The 17,793-nt window shown below is 43.7% G+C and overlaps 1 protein-coding gene and 1 long non-coding RNA gene across 3 annotated transcripts in view; one reads left to right on the plus strand and one right to left on the minus strand.

Annotated features, from left to right (window-relative positions):
• Nucleotides 1–17,793, plus strand: part of LOC135898303 (solute carrier family 41 member 1-like) — a 458,169-nt gene that overhangs the window by 73,682 nt on the left and 366,694 nt on the right. The gene's annotated exons all lie outside the window — the stretch shown is intronic.
• LOC135898302 (uncharacterized) lies at nucleotides 2,795–14,593 on the minus strand. The gene is made up of 5 exons (XR_010563300.2): nucleotides 13,733–14,593; nucleotides 12,717–12,822; nucleotides 11,184–11,301; nucleotides 8,682–8,794; nucleotides 2,795–2,918 (listed from the first exon to the last, which is right to left on the minus strand). It is a non-coding gene; the product is annotated as an uncharacterized lncRNA (long non-coding RNA).

A 17,793-nucleotide genomic window follows, 5' to 3' on the forward strand; every position in this document is an offset into this window, starting at 1 on the left:
CTTTCAATGGAAAGCCAGAGGACTTAAATCGCGTTTCTCCGACTATCGAGAGTTTGTATTCGTTAATGGTTTTCGCATTATTGTCACTTGTGAAGCCCACTTGTCAACTCCCCTCAGACTCTTCGGATATGAGTGCATTATGTTATCCACCCACGCGCAATGCAGCGAGATTCTAGCTTTCATACTACGTGGCTTCACATTAGTTCATCAACCAGTGTCATCTGACAATGAAAAACAGTACGTGCGTTTCACTGTGAAGAAAAGCAAGGTCACTTTCACAACACTGGGAGCCTACTTATCAACATCAAGTCGTCTAAACTGCGAGCGCTTACGATAAATTTTGACGACTCCAGAGCCGTGGTTGATCAGTGGAGATTTCAACGCCCACTGCTATCTCTAGGGAAGCTCCAAGGTTAACTCGAGGGGTGGAAGATTAGTGTCGATTGCCTCTGAACCAGAACTTTGTTTGTTAAATGATGGAAGCCCCACCTATCAACGAGGAAGAGCGTGTAATAGCTGCGTCGACGTTATCTTTGTTTCGCGCTCCTTTAACAGAAGGGTTCAATGGTTCTCGAACATTGAAACGCGGTGAAGTGACTACATCCTAACTTATCTCCTGATATTATCTCCCCCGTGCACCATCCTTAAAGCGTTAGAAGCAATAGGCGTAGGTGGCGAGATATACATATTTGAGTTCGTCGATACCTACAGATGCGGTCATTCTACGTGCTCACCGGGGATTGCCCGACACCCCAGTATTAAATTAGCCGCGGGGTTCCTCAAGGTAGAGTACTAAGCCCAACGCTTTTTAATGCTGTCATTATTGGACTACTCAAGGACCTATCAAGCGCAGTTCGACTCTCTATCTAGGTCGAGAACATCTGTATCTGGACGTCGGGAGTGACAAAGCTTCAGCTTCACCCGCCGTGGTTGCTCAGTGGCTATGGTGTTGGGCTGCTGAGCACGAGGTCACGGTATCGAATCCCGGCCACGGCGGCCGCATTTCGATGGGGGCGAAATGCGAAAACACCCGTGTGCTTAGATTTAGGTGCACGTTAAAGAACCCCAGGTCGTCAAAATTTCCGGAGTCCTCAACTACGGCGTGCCTCATAATCAGAAAGTGGTTTTGGCACGTAAAACCCCAAATATTATTATTATTATTAAGCTTCAGCTTCGTGCTCGGCTTAGGAAGGTGGTCTCATCGACTTCATGCTACCTTCGTAAGCAAGGACTGCAAATGAAGTGGGAAAAGGGTGCAATGGTGGGATTTGCACCGAAGCAAATGTCTGCATACGGCATATTAACCAACGGACAAGTGATATCGTCCAGCAGAAGTCAGGGGTTACTGTGGTTTGTTTTTGGGCCGTGCCCAGTTTTTCTGTCACACGCCTTCACAAAACCGCAAGAACTCACTGCGTCAAAGGGACGTGTATAAGGATTCAATACGCAATATCTTGCCGAACAAGCACTCGTTCCGATAGAAACAAAATACGGATGCCCTTCGATCGCTTTGTCGCCGATTTCTAGGAGCTGCCGGCAAAAATCAATTTCTTTTGCATATACAAAAAAAAACAACATTGTGCTGCAATATAACATTGTGAAGCCCTTCCGGTGCTTATACAACATCACTCTGCCAATTTTTCGTCAATGAGAGTCCATATTGGCAGCGTCTTAAAGCACCGTTTTACGTTGTGATTGTCGACGAGCCAGCGCATGCTAAGCAAGGAAACGTGGACAAATTGGACATTCTGGTGCCACCCTCCTCGTCCGGTTATCCATATTTTCATTGCGTTAGCTAGGCGCCACCAGAAGCGCCTGTGCTTCCACGCTCTCCTCCTATGTCGGTATGCAATCCTATTCATTTGAAAACAAAGCGAATGTGGCCTCCTATAAACGAAGTGAGCGGCTGGAATTTTCAAACAACGTTGCGGCACACCACCCACGCTTGCGTCGGCAATTGCGTAACTGTCATATCAGGAATCTCTAATAAAATCTGGATAAAAAAGCTTTACATTATAACACCCTTGGTCACAACCCCGTCCATAATCAGGAATTAGGGACACCGCCAAACAACGTCTCTAGTGGCCGCCCCTGCAGATATGCGCGTTTTGCATGGGAGAGCGTCGTTTTCCGCAAATAGTTAATCACAAAACCAATCTATCAAAATTCCCCTTGGAAATAGGCTCTGCACGTCTAGCCCAACTTCTCATGCAAGCGAGACCAGTACTTACGCCCGAAAACCATTTCCAAATTGCGGGCGAAGTTTTAAGTATGCTAGTCTATGGAAACGTTCGAATTTTGGAGCCTTTTTTGGCAAGTGAAAAGCGGTTTCGGACGAAACCCTATTGAAAAAATATGTATGAGAATTTCACGAGAACTTCTGTACGCTATTATTGCTCCGTAGACTCGACGACGTCGTACATCACATGTGTACGAGTGGACATCGTCAATGAACGAGATCGTTCTCGTGTGGGTATATTAAACGAGATTATTCTCGCATAGCTGTGCTTGACGAGATAGTTCTCGCACGGCGATGCGAAACGATATCGTTCTCGTTTGTGTATGCTACATGAAAATGTTCTCATTCAGCTATGCAAAATGACACCATTCTTGTTTAGCTGCATTCTACAAGTGTTCGCATTTGTGTTGAATGAGTTCTTTTGTTCATGCAATATTTTTGGTGAAGTTCCACACAGTAACACATTCTGCCAACATTGCAGCGATTAATTTCGATCACGTGAGTCGGCCAATGTGCCAGCTCAGAGACAAAGAGGACACTTTTTAGGGCCCACAATTAACACAAACCATCTTTATTTTGTATTCCGAAGCATCGTGGCCAGGTGCTTGTTCAGGTCCTTCAGCCTCCTTGCCTCCGTATCCACAGTGTTCGGCGTTTTTGAAACAGTGCTCGTATGCATCTGCACAAAAATGTAAACAAAGCAGCCGGCCCTGTTAGATTACAACAAGCCATTGGAACTGACATGCACAATAGGTAGCTCCACTGCATAACTGATTTGGCTGGTTCTTGCATGATATTGTGTGTAAAGCGTGAACATCTCACAGAGAAACAGGAAAAAGAAAACACGGAGGCTCATGAGTTTTCTACCTACGTAAATTGATATTTCAATATTAACCACAGCAGTTGAAAGCAAGTGCTCGTCCTCGCATTGTCTTGTTCTCGTCTCTGTTAAATGTTCGTGTTTCACAAAGAATAGAAATGGCTGCAGAATTGCAATACAAGACCACTGACATAGTCTAATACTTTTCCACAAGTATTTTACATTAAATGAACAAGTATAACCAGCACAATGCGTTGGCGGGCTAGTTGGTGCGAATCCATCAATACTTTGTTTAGCGCGAAACGACACACACAAGAAAGACGACAGGACAAGGCGCTACTCTGAACTGACAGCATTTTATTGCGTCACTCCTTTATAGACCGCTCAAACCAAAGGAACATGCGCAGTGAGCACCATGCGGTGGAGCCACCAACAACATCCGATCCAAAGAGCGCACTCATGCGACAGAATCCAAAAAACCAAATTCAGCGCTGTACAAAGTTAAGGAAAGCACACTACTGCACTGCGACTCCAATGACTTAATGAAAAATGCTTCCGATAACTCTCGGGCGGTGGAGTCACGGCTCTTTTTCAAGATCGTGGTATCAGAAAACATGGGTTTGCATTTGGACGTTTTACAATGCTGAGCCAAATGGGAACCTTTGCCTGTTGCTATGGATCATGTATGGCTTATGTTCTCTAAGGCGCTCGTTAACACAGCGGCCTGACTGCCCTACATACACTTTGCCACATGACAAGGGAATCTTATATAAACGACACCGACGCTGCATTCTACAAATTTCACATAGTTCTTTTCACAATCAGGTTCTTTACTTATTTTAGAAATACGGCAGCACAACATTGACAGTTTCTGAGGAGCGGAAAACACTACCGGAATTTGGTATTTAGTGGCGACATTCTTTAGATTGTGAGCCACTCTGTGGCAATACGGCACAACTTCAGGCCTCTTCTTTTGTGTGATGCAGTTACTTTTGTGCCGCTTCCCTTTCAGTTTCTGAAGCAATACTTCCGAGACTGATGTTACCACCACACTTGGGTAACCAGCAGTCTGAAGCCTATTTAACTGTGCAATGAAACTCATGTTCGCAGAGTGATGACAAGATTGCATTAAGGAAGATTCTAAACACATCAAAGCAATGGCGCGTTTCACAGTCTTTGAGTGCGCAGACGCATAAGGTAAAAGTTCCTTACGTGCGCGTGGCGAGTACATCCGACAGGCGTGGCCTGTTTGTAAGGATAGCTGCAAATCTAAAAACTGGAGTTTAGCGTCCCTAGATAGCTCATGTGTGAAAGTTAAACCTTTGCCATTGTCATTGAAAAGTGTTAAAATATCAGCTACCGTCACGGAGCATTCGTTGTTGGTCTGTTTTATCACAACAAGAAAATCGTCAACATATCTAAAAATTTGAACCGAGTCATTGTTTAAGGCACTCTTAAGAGTGCGGTCGACAAAAGATAAAAAAATATTACAAAGAGCAGGCGCCACACATGAACCAATACACACACCATTTTTCTGGATAAAAAGGTTATTTTCGAACAGGATAAAAGTTGCACTTAAATAAAATTCAAGAAGGGACATGAAACCTTCTGAAGACAACCCGGTGGCATTGCAAAAATCTACCTCGCCACTTTCTTCGATGCACGTCATCACACTGCGAAATAGCTCATCATGCGGTATTGAATAGTAAAGATCTTCGACATCAACAGAAAAAATGTCGGCTACTGAATGGTTGTCTTCCAGAAAGGAAACAACATCGAAAGAATCCTTTATGCCATAAGGATCATCAATAGTTAAATGCTTCAACTGTTTTTGCAAAAAGCGGCTAACCAAAACCTGCCAATAGTTGTTTTCACTGACTATTGTACGGAAAGGCACATCCGGTTTGTGTGTTCTTGCAGTGAAAAAAAAACATCTAAAGCAAGTACCTTACATTGTTTACCATCTTTCACAATCTTGGTGAGGCCTATATTTTCCAACAAAGAAATGGCTTTGCGTTTTACCTTCTGAGCTTTCTCATTTGCCAGAATGAAGTGTTTGTTGACAGCCTCAATGGCTTTTTTGTTGAAGACAGCAGACGGAGCTATCACAAACCCACCCTCTTTGTCACTCAGTAACAGCCGCAGTTCATTGTCTCTAAAGAAAGATACTGTCCTTTTGATCACAGCTGTCGAAGGTGGCGCGCTCCCAGTGGCGGTCCTACGAAGGTTGTCCACCCTATCGAGGAGGCACCGCTCCTGGTCCTCTAGTTCTGCTTTCCTTGCGATGCGCCTGTTCAAAGCCAGTAGCTCATGTGCAGGAATTCTTGGTTCCGTGCTGTACTTCGGCCCATTCTTTAGCAATGCAGCAACTTCGTCAGGAAGCCTGACGTCACCGAGTACCTGGAAACCAGCGGTGACCGGTTGCGTTTTTTCCTTTCTGCACGGTAGTCTGGACCGGAGGAGTAGCAGCAGCTGTGTCCACCAGAATTCTGTAGTCCAAGTTGATAGAAGTCTGTAGAAACGAAACTTCTTCTAGGCCACAATAGGTGCATCGCGCGAGTAGCACGCAGCTCTCAACCAGTCGTACAGAAGGCGTACCTGCCCCCAAATTTCAGAACGAAGAATCCGACACATTTGCCGCACGTGACCGACGGAAGGCCTGACGTTCCCGAAGAGACTCGCCACATCTTGAGGAACATGTCCATTCTTCATGCAGAACGTAAGCATCCTTGCACGGCACACAGCAAAAGCTATGTGACTGACCAGAACAGCAGGATCAGGAGACAAATATCAGTGGGCCCTGATATTTGTGTGTCTGTGTCATAGGCCTCACCAAGATTGTGAAAGATGTAAAACAATGTAAGCTACTTGCTTTAGAGGTTTTTTCACTGCAAAAACGCACAAACCGGATGTGCCTTTCCGTACAATAGTCAGTGAAAACAACTGTCGGCAGGTTTTGGTTAGCCGCTTTTTGCAAAAACAGTTTAATCATTTAACTATTGACGATCCTTATGGCATAAAGGATTCTTTCGATGTTGTTTCCTTTCTGGAAGACAACCATTCATTAGCCAACATTTTTTCTGTTGACGTCGAAGATCTTTACGATTCTATACCGCATGATGAGCTATTTCGCAGTGTGATGATGTGCATCGAAGAAAGTGGCGAGGTAGATTTTTGCAATGCCACCGGGTTATCTTCGGAAAGTTTCATGTCCCTTCTTGAATTTTATTGAAGTGCAACTTTTATCCTGTTCGAAAATAACCTTTTTATCCAGAAAAATGGTGTGTGTATTGGTTCATGTGTGGCGCCTGCTCTTTGTAATATTTTTTTATCTTTTGTCGACCGCACTCTTAAGAGTGCCTTAAACAATGACTCGGTTCAAATTGTTAGATATGTTGACGATTTTCTTGTTGTGATAAAACAGACTAACAACGAATGCTCCGTGACGGTAGCTGATATTTTAACACTTTTCAATGACAATGGCAAAGGTTTAACTTTCACACATGAGCTATCTAGGGACGGTAAACTCCAGTTTTTAGATTTGCAGCTATCCTTACAAACAGGCCACGCCTGTCAGATGTACTCGCCACGCGCACGTAAGGAACTTTTACCTTACGCGTCTGCGCACTCAAAGACTGTGAAACGCGCCATTGCTTTGATGTGTTTAGAATCTTCCTTAATGCAATCTTGTCATCACTCTGCGAACATGAGTTTCATTGCACAGTTAAATAGGCTGCAGGCTGCTGGTTACCCAAGTGTGGTGGTGACGTCAGTCTCGGAGGTATTGCTTCAGAAACTGAAAGGGAAGCGGCACAAAAGTAACTGCATCACACAAAAGAAGAGGCCTGAAGTTGTGCCGTATTGCCACAGAGTGGCTCACAATCTAAAGAATGTCGCCACTAAATACCAAATTCCGGTAGTGTTTTCCGCTCCTCAGAAACTGTCAATGTCGTGCAGCCGTATTTCTAAAACAAGTAAAAAACCTGATTGTGAAAAGAACCACGTGAAGTTTGTAGAATGCAGCGTCAGTGTCATTTATAAGATTCCCTTGTCATGTGGCAAAGTGTATGTAGGGCAGCCAGGCCGCTGTGTTAACGAGCGCCTTAGAGAACATGAGCGATCCATACCAACAGGCACAGGTTCCCATTTGGCTCAGCATTGTAAAACATGCAAATGCAAACCCATGTTTCGTGATACCACGATTTTGAAAAAGAGCCGTGACACCACCGCCCGAGAGTTATCGGAAGCATTTTTCATTAAGTCACTGGAGTCACAGTGCATTAGTGTGCCTTCCTTAACCTAGTAAAGCACTGAATTTGGTTTTTTGGATTCTGTCACATGAGTGCGCTCTTTGGATCGGATGTTGGTGGTGGCTTCACCGCATTGTGCTCACTGCGCATGTTCCTCTGGTTTGAGCGGTCTATAAAGGAGTGACGCAATAAAATGATGTCAGTTGAGAGTAGCGCCTTGTCCTGTCGTCTTGTGTGTGTCGTTTTGCGCTAAACAAAGTATTCATGAAGCATAACCAGCTCATGCAAGTGAATACACAGATTTCACAGCTTTTTGCTACCGCACTGCGGAATATGCAGATGGAAAACACTGCATAGATGCCAGTGCAGAATTGTTTATAGGAAAGATTAATGCACCTTTAATACCACTATAGAAACTAAATGACAGTTTTTGTTAGCATGTTAGAGCACTCAATATGACCAGCTTCTATTACATAACATTTCTGCTGCTGTCTGGCCCTGCTCTCGATACTGCACTGGTCAAACATAGGTGCAACCACACTCTTCAATGGCTTTTTGTATTATTGCGTCAGCTTTTTAAGGCTAATTTTAGCCCCCCCCCCCCCAGTTATCTGGGAGCCGTTGCATCACAGTGACGACAGCTGAGACAAGGATCTGTTTGTACGACAAGGTTAATCTTCCTCTTTTGCTTACTTAAACCTCCCCTCACTTTACTAATTATGTGGCACAGCAACACAATTGTTATATGCCGCCTCTTTAAAAATGCCTAATTTATTGTACAGGCAGAAATAGCTTCGCTAACCGCAGCACTACTCAATTTTCATTAAAAAGAATATCTTACTCCTGAAGCAGTGCAACAACTACGGCTACCAAACTGGTTGTTTGCTGGTGCAAAATATTAATAAGCTTACCGGCTAATGTAAAAACTACAATATTTTTATCGTCATATCAGCATTCATAGCAGCCATGCCATGTGTCGCATTCGCAGTTGTGCAAGCAACATGCATTGCCGATTTATCTGTTAGCATTGCCCTTTCGCTTCTCGCTTGATATTGCTGGGCAAGCAGTCAAACTGGATAGTTAGACACTGCCTGTCACCTCCTTACCTTCCTTATGAATTGTGCATTAAATGAGGATTTTTTCTTGGTGAAACAGTTCTAGTTTGAGGCCTAAACAAGCTCCAAGGGAGTTTGCATTTAAGGAGTGTAACCATCCTCTGAAAACATGTACATGAGGAACACTGCAGAAAGAGCACTTCAAAAAAAGAACACGAGTGTATTTATCCCCAAGGCAAAACCTTGTGTCTTCTTAAATATTTATCAAGTCAAACTCAAAATTGGTACTGAGGTGCAAGGTGTCCACAACATATTACCTTGTGAAAGCACAGTGGTGCCTGGATGTTGTGGGACCAGCTCGGACGTGGAGATCAGCACTGATCAGCAACACCGCAGTCTCCTTACAGCTTTTCTGCAGGCCCAGCCACACCTGCAATAAAACAAGTGAGCTTGGTGCCACAAAGTACTGTATTTACTCGCATAATGATCGCATTTTCTTGTAAAAAAAAAATGGTCACAAATTCAGGTGTGTGATCATTATGCCGGTTAAATTTCCCGCAAAAAGAATTTTTTTCATCCCGCGTTTGCTGCGGGATGGCAATAGGTCAAGAAATAAGTGGCTGCCACTGTATGTAGTGCGGGACACCGAAACAAAAGTGGCGGCCAGCATAGCAAGCTGAAAACACCAAATGCGCCGAACGCGATTTTTTTTTCTCTCGAGTACATTACTTGCATTGAAAGTTTCTTCCATATCAGTAATGAATAATATCGTTAATATCGGTAAGTTTGTGGCAATAACGTCGCCATGTCCACTATGAGGGGGCAGAAACAGATGGGCACGCTTAGCTGCCAGTGACATAGAAAGACACGGCGGGCATGCTGCAGAAACTGCGGCATTTGTCTTCACTACTATCCTAATACAGCACGTTTGTGCTAAGGGTGGGCAAATATCTTAGCTGTGTTACAAGTGTCGGCGTATGGATAGGGTACACTTCTAACGTATCAGTGTAAACGTGGCTGCTATTGTTGCCGCTCGTGATTTGTTGCGTGCCCACGAGTGCAGATGAGAAGAATCGAAAGGCATCTTTTTTGTTGCTGTTGACCACAACCATTACAAAGCCTACACATAATAAAGGCAATTTTGGTTGTAGCTTTTTTGTCATGGAAGTGCGGAAAGTAATGAAAGGAATGAAAACGAGCATCTGCTTAAAAATGTTTGGTGCGTGCAGACCACTTGGTTTATCTTGAAGAGTTGTTCGCGTAGCATTCGACAGATGCTAAGCGCGATCATTAATAGCTAGACTTGGCACATGACATATCGCTGCAGCAAGTTAGGGGTGCAATCATTACACAGGAAATAAAAAAAATCGAATTTGGACGACAAAATTCAGGGCTGCGATCATTACGTGCGTGCGATCATTATGAGAGTAAATACGGTAAATATAGAAAGTGACACTGTGAACAAAGCAATACTTATTAGGTATGAAATGCTGATATTCGCCCGTAGAAAGCTTTAAGTAACAAAGCCTGCAAGATAAGAAAAATGCAATGTATGGGCCATCTGTACAAGAACATTAATCAAAGGTCCCTTCATTTTTTAGTCCCTTCTCCTCCTCATGCATAGATGGCAGTCAGGTTAAGTAAACTGGACCAGATTGCCACATAGTGTAAGCAAAGGTGGTCACTTTGTGGGCCAATTATGATACAATAGCACAACATGCATCCCTACAGTTGTTTTAATGTGTTCCGTAATGCTAGCCACCTTGTAGGCCCTACAGTGTCAAAGCATCCATAACTTTAACAGCGTTACCCAGTAGGGATAACCAATAAGTGTCCACAGCAGCACAACTCAGCATATCTATCAGGAGGCTTTCGTTACACTTTTACAATTCTCCTCTTATGGCTTCATCCCAATTTTTGTCAATACAAGCTTGAAGCCTCTGCACAATCTGAATGCACCAGGGCACTATAAAAAATACCACATCTTCCTACCCAATTCCATGTTTAATATAAGACTGGAAAGTTCACTATCATGTGCAGAACAAGCCAAATTGTTCTGGAATCAAGTAATCTTCCACTACCTGTGAAAAAAAAGCATGCAAGAAAGAGTACGTCGAGCACAGGGGTGTTGATGGATATTAAATACCACTGTCGTGCAGTAGACACCACGTCAACAAAACAGGCCAATGTATAAATGACTGGATCTGCAACCATGTCAACTGAATGCTCAGGTCATTTGGTGGTGCAAAGCTCACTTGCATTATTTTGTTTGAAAACTATGCAACTGTGGCAATGTGTTACGAGCATAGGGCTGGCAAGATTTGTGAGCCTTTCCTTACATGTGTTACAGAGAATCTGCGAGTTGGCTCGCCCTCCAGTGGATTATCAGATAGCAAGACTGCTTATTTATCATTGTAAAACAAGTGTCATAGTAGCCATGCTTCTTTTCGCAGTTGTGTGAGCAACATACATTGTCGATTTATCTGTTCTTGCCCTTTCACCTCTCACTTTATATTGCTCTGCAAGCAGTAAAATTGGATGGCTGTTAGACTGTTATGTCCTGTCACCTCCTCACCTTTCTTATGAATTGTGCATTAAATAAGGCTTTTTTCTTGGTGAAAGAGTGCTACTTTAAGGCATAAACAAGTTCCATGGCAGTTTGCATTTAAGCATCCTCTGAAAACATGTACATGAGGAACACTGCAAGAAGAACGCTTAAAAAAAAGAACACGAGTGTATTTATCACCAAGGCCAACCCTTGTGTCTTAGCATATTTCTCAAAACTGATACTGAGTTGCAAGGTGTCTATATCATATTACCTTGTCAATGAAGCAAAGCACAGTGGTGCCTGGATGTTGTGGGACCAGCTCGGACGTGGAGATCAGCACTGATCAGCAACACAGTAGTCTGCTTACTCTTTCTGCAGGCCCAGCCACACTTGCATTAAAACAAGTGAGCTTAGTCTCACAAAAGTATAATATAAAAAGTGACACTGTGAACTAAGTAATTCTTATTAGGTATAAATAGGAATGAAATGATATTCGCCCATAGAAAGCTTTGAGTTAACAAAGCATGCGAGATAAGAAAAGTGCAATGTATGAGCCATCTGTGCAAAAACATAAATCGAAGGTCCCTTTTTTCGCTTCTCTCCTCGTTTTCGTGCATAGATGGCAGACAGGTTAAGTAAACTGGACCAGACTGCCACGTAGCGTAAGCAAAGGTGGTCACTTCTTCGGGGAGCAGCCTGTAGGCTGCTTCTTGAAAGAGTATTAGAAAATGCTAATAATGCATATATGCATTATTCACAAGAGGCCTTGTTTCTCTCAGAATGCCACAGCCAATCACATATGTCAAACTGACCATTTTAAAATGCATGAAAAGTACAGCATAGCTTTGAGGGTACCCCAAACTACTGAAATTCACATCAGCCAAGTTCAGCAGACAACACCATAATCAAGCCTCTAGAAGTTGTGCATATTATTGCAAGTTGACAGAATAATGAGGAAGAGAAGGTGAGGGAGATGGTGCCACTATAGCATAGTTCAAACTCTATCCCACATCATGTGCAGAAGGGCAAAGAATGCGCAGCTTTCAGTTATACTCTCACCTGTGACAACTGCACCAGGTTTACTGACATGCGTAACAAGCAGTATGTGATACCACGTTATTGCATCCTGCAACTGATGTGACATCAGAGATCAGCTTCAAGCTTGACGCTAAGCTATACTAGGGACACATAATGAACTGGCTACATTAAAATCTAAAGCAAAAGTGTTGAACATTGTTTGCCAGCCTGTGCACTTCATATTTTACAAAAATTCTAGACAGAAATCCTGTGTTGGAAAGACAGCACGCACTTTCCTAAAGCTTTCTCTCAGCATCCACACTTTTCTATGCATACATTATTAACCATTATTTACCTTGACACACTGTACACAAGCAGCACACTTGGAAAAGCAGAAACTAACATGTTTTTAGATCAGTGAGTTTTTCTCAGTGCTTTTGTTGCTGCAAACTTAGCCTGCTTCTGGAACGTATCTTAATGAACTTACCTAAAGCAAGTGTCCCTTTGCTAATTTTATTAGGGATTTTTCATTGCTAGCAATTAAGAAAGCAAAGTGCCAGGACTATTTTTTACGTGCATTTTCGCAATCCTATGCCACCCCATTTCTCAGCAGCTTTAGAACATCTGCACTAATAAAACTTCGCTCTCATTACTTAATGGAACATTAGTAAAATTGTAGAATAGCAAGAATTTATAAATTGCATGAGAGACTCAGAAAAGTTGACAGGTGCCAAATACACGAACAGACCCTAGAACACATAAATGGCTGTGACCGTTTAGTACGTACCTTGTCAAAGCAGGCAGATCAGATGCTTTGTCGTGCTGTTCAAGCTGCATAGTGCCGCAGCCTATGTGGTGCAGAGATGCCTCCGTCTCAGGAAATTGTGACATCCCTAAACAATAAATGTTCAGTTTATTGTAATCACTGCTGAAACTGCAAACTTGTGATTTGACAACATCGCGTCAAATTGGGGAAAGCTCTCGTACAGCCAGCTACATGAAGCTGCATCCGCTTAGAGAAATTAAATATTTCATTCTTACATCACAGGCGGTTATTCAACGTGTCAAAGGCACGAAAACAAACAACACTAAACACAAGAAATACAGGTTGCCTTGGCGACAACCTATAAGCATCAAAGTTTGCATCCAAGCTAAAATCTTCTCACGAGTCAGATCATTTGGATGCCGTCGCGCGTTAACGTTAGCTGTGAAAACATTTGCGCAACACATCAACGTACTTCTAGAATTGTCTATACGATTTCTTGCTGAGAAATTACGTATAGAAGCAGTGACATTTCCTGCTTGAATTTTTTTGCCCGTTCAGACGAAGCGATGACCCGGCGCTAGCATACTTCATAACAAAAAGAAAATAAACAATAGATGAAGCACTTAGAACATTAACCTCGGGGTAATTTTCGTGAAACTTTTTGCTAAATGTGCACTCCGATATCGAACGAACATTAGGAAATCACTGTTATTGTTCTTATAGCTGTACTAATCATCTTCTGCTGCGCATGACAAGGTACAGTGCTCACGGAATGAAACGCGACACGGAGCATTTAGTAAAGCCCTGCAAACGTGCAAAGTACGCGAGAGGACCATGTCATGTCGCAAGGAATTTGGTGACCAAAGGTGACGAGGACTCCGATGTACGTGTACGCACCAAAATTACGTCGATGTGACACGAACTACAGCCGGTGAAAACGAATATATGCGCATTACTAAGCCCTAAATTGACGCGTTTCATTCCGTGAGCACTGTACACTACATGAACCATAAGAATGCGCAAGGCGCCGGACTTACCTTCTGAGGCGAGCGCTTCTGCGTGTCCGTTCACGTCGCATCGCCTGCACCAACAGTCCGTCCAGCGTAGTGTTGAATTGCGGTGAACTACAGCACGCGATAGCACAACTATCAACACATTCTTCCGTGCACTGTGACGCGATGCGGGAGCGGCGAGACAAAGAAGCGCGAATTGACCGCACTACGATAATCAACAACGGCGCACCGCAAGAAACATACAGCGAGCTAATAGCGTTGCACAGGCCCCAGGGCTTAGTGATCGTTAATTCACACAAAAAAAAGGAGCACATGTTCTCTAAGCACCGCGTAAATATGATCAAACGATCAGCACCACATCGGCCGCCCGCCGCAACAACGCCTATAGAGCGATGGCCTATAGTCCTCTTTAAGTACCCCAATTCCTCGGCTATGCGCACCATGCAGCCCGCTGCCGTTCCCGCCACCGCAGCACTGCCATCGACCTCCGCGCCAAGCATCCGAGCGTCGTCTGCTATAGCCTGGCACAGTTATGGTTGTTAGTCGCGGCACTCGGCATTTACATGGTGCTCGCTGAATAAAGCAGCCGTTATTTCTTTCTGTTGTTGTTTAAGCTGAAGTATAATATTCTACAGACACCATACCTGAGAGTGCACGTCCGAAGAAAGTGAGATGGAAAAAAAGGTGGGCCTACAAACCAAAGTGCACACGCAATGTTAACGCTTGGTGACCCACACGTCGCCGGTACTGGCGTCTCCATGAGCGCAAAACTTGGACCGGACGCAAAAGACCTCGACCGCCAGCCACGTGCCCGAGGACAGTTACAAGGCACACGCAATGAGAAAATAAAATCGGCTACAGCACAAGAAGCGCAAACACCCGCGAGTAACGTGCACATGTAAGCAGAGCAGCGCCGCTCACTTGGTGCAGAGCTCGACCGCAGCGCCCTCACAGTCCCCGGAACAAGTCGCGCCCTGCTCGAAAGGAAGACTCGCGCAACTGAGAAACTACTTCGGTCCGAAATGAAGGGAAATGACGTCGTTTGTTTACTTCGCCGTCTGTGGTTCCGGTAACTGTGATCGCATGAGTAGCGTGGGTAGTAGAGGCGTATTATTTCCATGTTTTTGCGTGTTTTAGGCGGCCTTTTTCAACAACTTTGCTGACATTGCTTTCAACAGTGAGGACGGCCTGTGGAGCAGCCCTATCAACCGGACAGGGCCGTAAAATCTGTTTGAAGTTCGCAGCACATCGTCGTTTGGTTTGTGAATGTTAGAAGGTGTTCGTTTCTCAGCGGCGTAATCGACGACGGATTTGGCGTCGAGTGGTGTGCGCTTTGTTTCGGCTTGTGCGCCGTTCTACGGATGTGTACTGTTAATGAGTGGTGCTGTTTGTGCATCGGGAAATGGTGCCACGCCGGTGGGATTTGCTTTTTTGTAAAAACATCCGTGCCGTCTTTGTCGAGTGCTTCCGGAAACTGCTCGCCTTTTGTGCGTGCGTGTGTGTGTGTGTGTGTGTGTGTGTGTGTATGTGTGTATGTGTGTGCGCGCGCGCGCGCTTCTGATATGCGTGGAACGCGTAGGAACGTCCGTACAGTCTTTCGCGAGTGCTTTCGGAAACTGCTCGCATTCTGTCTGTGTGCGCACGCGTGTGACATTCGTCGTTATTGCGATTTGCAAAGGTGTTTTTCATTTGGTGTCTGCGTCTGCGAATGCCAGGATGTGATACACGTTCGTCATTTAGAGACGCTGCTTCAATGTAGGGTCACTTACATTTTGGTTGCTTGGAGGTCAGCTTTCAACGCATGGCAAGGCATTGCAGTGCGCTTAACCATCATTGGCACACGAACTGCTTTGTTATTTCTCCTTTAATTTCAAATTCAGTTTTGTGTAGTATGTAGGGAGATAATGGTCACCAAGATGCGATGCTCATCTCGTTTTTTGCCACTGCTGTGCACATATGAGGATTTTTTACTAGGTCAAGCCCTCTCAGCAAGTTGTGAAACACTTAGTGCAAATAATTTTTCACAGCAGTAACTGTGATCATTACCACAATTGATCACATGACATTTTTAGGGATTGTTATTTAATTACAATATTTTTAATTTATTTGTGACAAAGTGCGATGGATTTTGACTGCTATTTTGGCTATCTGTTCACCAACCTATTTATACTGTCTTGTGGTTCTGCTTTTTATTTTTATATGTGGGCATGCATGGCCAATCGCACGCTTGCCTTCTACAATTGGACATAAACAGGCACTAACATGCTCTTAGCAGATTTGTATTTGACAGTATTGTGATTGACGCACTTGGCTATTTGGAAAATATGCAGGTTCAAGTTCGCCCTTATACTACCTCTGACTGATATATCTGATGCAAGCAATATTATTAGGATGTGACAAAGTGCATACATAATTTATCACTGATCAAACTGCTTGCAATAAACTTTGCCAACTCGTCCTTGTTTGAAGCATCTCCAAAGTGCTATAATCACATTGCCAGATTATTTTATTGCGTGCACAAACATGTAACATTTTATTATGAAACTTTTATGGTACCTGACTCCTATATTGCAATAAAATCTTAGGCAGATCTACTCTCTGTACTAGGGATTCAAACTCTGCTGATAGCTTTTGACAATATCATTGTGCTATCCAGTGCTTACTGGCTGGTCGAGGAATGCGTCATGCAAAGGCAGTAGTATCGCCATAAGTGTTCATCCGAGAATATGTCCCCAAGTGAAAATCATTGCATCAAAAGTACCGACACCAGCTTTGATGGGGATGAAATTCCAGAAGTTGAGCTCTGAACGTCTTATTTGCTCTGTAGTTTATGCTGGTATATATGTGTCATAATGATTCAATGTGATCATACAGCACATTGATCACACTCTTGCATTTACTACGAACAGCTCATAAAGCTGACTGTCATTAATGAGCTTTTGTATGCACTACGACTTAAGTGCACACACTTTTTATACAATTCAGTCATCTTCAAAGATCAAGTTGCTCATACGACTACAGTGTGTACACATCACATGCCACCTCACACACGTCATACATAATCTCGTCAGGTCCACACAACTCATCGCACACATGTCACTCAAGCTCTATGCATTCATATCGCACATCGCATAAATCTCGTGCACTTCGTAAATGTCTGCGTAGCACATCACACAGATCTCGCCCGTTTTCTCTGCGACTTCGTTCAATATGCATTTCATATCGTTCTTTTCTCGTCAAATCTGTGCGACATGCATCCATCTCGTTCTATTTCTCGTCAAATCTGTGCGACATGCATACATCTCGTTCTATTTCTCACACAAATTTTTCAATAGGGAATCATTGGATCGATTGATGCATTCTCGAACAGCTATAAACTTCAATGACTCAGCTTTCATATGGTTGCAGCAGCGTCTCCCGAAATTGCAAGAAAGTCGTTGCAATAGAGGAATTATGAATCTTTCGCGGATTTTATTGTGGTACATATATAAACCTGGTTTCACTTTGCAGCAGCGCGTCGAGGCTGTAGAAGAACGCTCTGAACGACAGCCAATCGCAATCGCCGATACCACAAGGGCGTTTTAATGTAGCCTGACATGTGGAAATAGAAAACGATTGCAACCGCACACCTTCTTATGTTGAGTTATACCCATAAAGTTGTGCGAGAAGGCGTTGTCCTAGGTTACAATCACCGCAGTTGTCATAGCATTCTGCTTTTCACTTCCTAACTCACTGTATTGCTGGGTCAGGTCACCGCACCGCAATATAACTACTGGTGCAATTTTTCCGAAATTGTGTGAGAATATTCTACACTAAGTTAACCGTGTTTAAACATTTCAGGGACCATCATGAAGGACCATGAGGGTTTCCCAAAATGTCTCCTTGCTAGAATAATTTACGGCAATTTCAGTACAGTGGCTTTGTCATGATTACGCAAGTGCCCCCTGAGCAAAGTTTATCCTTTTCTCTGCTGCCTGTAAATACTTATTTATTTATTCAGTTTACCCTATAGGCTCGGAGGAGCATTGAGTAGGGGGGGGTTACAGAAAAATGACAAATAATTAACGCAAAGAAGGGAACTGCAT

The sequence above is a fragment of the Dermacentor albipictus genome, chromosome 5 (assembly GCF_038994185.2).
Source record: "Dermacentor albipictus isolate Rhodes 1998 colony chromosome 5, USDA_Dalb.pri_finalv2, whole genome shotgun sequence".
In the NCBI taxonomy this organism is placed as follows: Eukaryota; Metazoa; Arthropoda; class Arachnida; order Ixodida; family Ixodidae; genus Dermacentor; species Dermacentor albipictus.